The sequence below is a fragment of the Cebus imitator genome, unplaced genomic scaffold (assembly GCF_001604975.1).
Source record: "Cebus imitator isolate Cc_AM_T3 unplaced genomic scaffold, Cebus_imitator-1.0 Scaffold117, whole genome shotgun sequence".
In the NCBI taxonomy this organism is placed as follows: Eukaryota; Metazoa; Chordata; class Mammalia; order Primates; family Cebidae; genus Cebus; species Cebus imitator.
Window position 1 is genome coordinate 4,107,070 of NW_016107432.1, and position 3,541 is coordinate 4,110,610.

Here is a 3,541-nt window from a genome sequence, read left to right on the forward strand (position 1 = left end):
CAATCTTGGCTCACTGCAACCTCTGCCTCCCAGTTCAAGCAATTCTCCTGCATCAGCCTCCTGAGTAGCTGGGATTACAGGTACCTGCCACCATGCCCGGCTAGTTTTTGATTTTTAGTACAGACAGGGTTTCACCATGTTGGCCAGGCTGGTCTTGAACTCCTGACCTCAGGGGATCCACTCGGTTTGGCCTCCCAAAATGCTGGGATTACGGGCGTGAGTCATCCTGCCTGGCCCCTCTTTATCTACTTGTAATCTGGAAGTCCCCACTTCGAGTTGTCCTGCCTTACCAAACCAAATCAGTTACATCTTACACATATTGATATCTCATGTCTTCCTAAAATTTAAAAAAGCCATCTACCCCCAACCACCTTGGGCACATGTCTCAGGGCATCCTAAGGCTGTGTCATAGGTGTGTCCTTAACTTGCGCAAAATAAACTTTCTAAATGGACTGAGATCTGTCTGATATTTTACAGTTACAGGTTTTTGCCATGTTGACCAAGATGATCTGATCCTGAAGTTCTTTTTTTTTCTCCCTGTGGTGTCTCAATCAAGTTTTAAATATACCAATCCAAAGGTTCCCATCCTGTATCTCAGGGTCTGGTCCCTCTTTTCTAAGATCAAGACCTTAATCTTGGCCAGGCAGGGGTGGCTCATGCCTATAGTCCCAACACTTTGGTGGGCCAAGACAAGCTTCTTGAGCCCAGGGATTCAAGACCAGACTGGGCAACATGGCGAAACTCCATCTCTACTAAAAATTGAAAACAAAACACTAGCCTGGTGTGGTGGTGTGTGCCTGTAGTCCCAGCTACTCTGGAGAATCACCTGAGCCCCAGAGGCAGAGATTAAAATGAGTCACTGCACTCCAGCCTAGGTGTCTTTAAAAACTAAACAAAACAAACCAAAACAAAACAACAGCACACCACCAGGGCTGAAAATTCAAGTTTCTCTGGCGTAATCAGGACTAAGCAGGACTGTCTTGGGTCTATGGCTACAGGCTGTCTCTTTACAGGCTGCCCAGGAAGCCCTCTGGCTTTCAAGTTTAGCCTTAATTGCTTATTGCCCCCAGCCTTTTTTTTGTTGTTATTATTTTTCCAAAGGGTCTATTATTCCCAGCCACGGCCACTTAGTTCCATTGTCTCCCCCACAAGCTGGTGCAGTTGCTCCCATTGGTAAGCCAAATCCACCTTGAGCCAGATTTGTATTCCACTCACAACTTGTGATGAGGTCATCAGTGCCAGCTTACCTGAGGGAAACCAAACTCCAAACTCACATGTCTACTTTCTCAGACCACTCCTGCCACCAACTGCAGCAGATCAGGTTCCCTGAGACTGAGATTTGTCAGCAGAGTTTACTGAGGAGTGACCTTGGAGATCAAAAGAACTGAACCTGGGGAAGCTGAAATGTGATACGTTGCAAAAAATGCCTCAGCCAATGCCACCTGACGAAGGGGGTCAGGTTGGCACAGATATACACAAGCTAGAATTACAGTCATGCGGGGGTATGTTCTGAAAAATGCATCATTAGGCGATTTCATTGTTATGCAAACCTCACAGACCCCTGAGCTGAGGACTAGTACCTGTCTGTAGTCTATTAGGAACCAGGCGACATAGCAAGACGTGAGCAGCAGGTGGGTAAGCATTACCACCTGAGCTCTGCCTTCTGCCAGATCAGCAGCAGCATTAGATTATCAAAGGAGCATGAACCCTACAAGGAATCTAGGTTGCAAGCTCCTCATTAGAATCTAATGCCTGATGATCTGAGGTGGAACAGTTTCATCCCAAAACCATCCCCCCGACCCCATCCCATGGAAAAATTGTCTTCCATGAAACAATCCCTGGTGCCAAAAAGGTTGGGGACTGCTGTCATATCGTGAACTTACATGAACCTAGATGGTACAGTCTACTATACTCCTAGGCTGTATGGTCTAGCCTACAGCTCCTAGGCTACAAACCTGTACAGCATGCTACTGTACTGAACACTGTAGGCAACTGTAACACAATGGTAAGTATTTGTGTATCTAAATATAGGTAAAAATACAGTATAAAAGATTTTTTTTTAAAAATATGGAACGCTTCATGAACTTTTGTGTCATCCTTGCGCAGGGGCCATACTAATCTTCTCTATGTCGTTCCAATTTTAGTATATGTGCTGCTGAAGTGAGCACAGTATAAAAGATTTTTTAAATGGTACTTATATAGGGCACTTACCATAAACGGAGCTTGCAGGAGCGGAAGTTGCTCTGGGTGAGTCAGTGAGTGGAGAGTGAATGTGAAGCTCTAGTGCATTACTGTACACTATGTAGACTTCATAAACACTATACACTTAGGACACGCTACATTTATTTTTAAAGATTTTCTTTTTTCAGTAATAAATTAACCTCAGTGTACTTTAACATTTTTTACTTTATACATTTTTAAATTTTTTAAACTTTTGAACTCTTTTATAACATTTAGCTTAAGACAAAACACACTGTATAGCTGAACAAGAATATTTTTTCTTTTTATCTTGATTCCATAACCTTTTCTCTATTATTAAGATATTTAACTTTTAAAAAAACTTTTTAAACTTTCTTGTTTAAAGCTAAGACAAACACACACATTAGCCTAGGCCTACACAGGGTAAAGAGCATTAGTATTACTGTCATTCACTTCCATATCTTATCCCTCTGGAAGGTCTTCAGAGGCAATGAACACATATGGAGCTGTCACTTCCTATGATAACAGTACCTTCTTCTGGATACCTCCTGGAGGACCTGCCTGGGGCTGTTTTACAATTAACTATTTTTTTCATAAGTAGGAATACACTCTAAAATAATGACAAAAAGCATATATAGTATTGTAAATATATAAACCAGTAACAGTCATTTGTTATCAAGTACTATGTATTACACGTAATTGTATATACATAGTACTGTACTTATACACACCTGGCACTATGTATATACATAGTATGTGCCAGGTGTGTAAAAGTACAATACTATGTATATACAATTATACATAGTATAGTGTAGTAGGCTATGCCATCTAGGTTTGTGCAAGTTGACTGTATGACATAGCTATACACTATATACAGAGTACAATACTTTTATATACCAGGCAGTGCAGCAGGTTTATGCCAACATCACAGTAAAAATGTAACGTGCCTGGGCATAGTGGCTCATGCTTGTAATCTCAGTACTTTGGGAGGCTGAGGCAGGTGGATCACCTGAGGTCAGGAGTTCAAGACCAGCCTGGCCAACATGGTGAAACCCTATCTCTACTAAAAACACAAAAATGAGCCGGGCATGGTGATGGGCGCCTACAATCCTGGCTACTCAGAAGGCTGAGGCAGGAGAATCCCTCGAAGCTAGGAGCAGGAGGTTGCAGTGAGCTGGGATCGGGCCACTGCACTCCAGCCTGGGTGACAAGAGTGAAACTCTGTCTTGGGGAAAAAGTAAAGCGTTGTGCTATAATAACAGGACAGCTACGATTATCACTAGGAGACAGGAATTTTTCAGATCCATTACAATCTTATGAGATTGCCATTGTATATGCAGTC

General features: G+C 42.4%; 1 protein-coding gene and 1 non-coding gene across 2 annotated transcripts in view; both read right to left on the minus strand.

Annotated features, from left to right (window-relative positions):
* The window catches only part of POLN (DNA polymerase nu), a 157,990-nt gene that overhangs the window by 149,622 nt on the left and 4,827 nt on the right, over window positions 1–3,541 (minus strand).
* On the minus strand, window positions 2,062–2,168 carry LOC119472765. Its single transcript, XR_005201956.1, has one exon. It is a non-coding gene; the product is annotated as a U6 spliceosomal RNA (small nuclear RNA).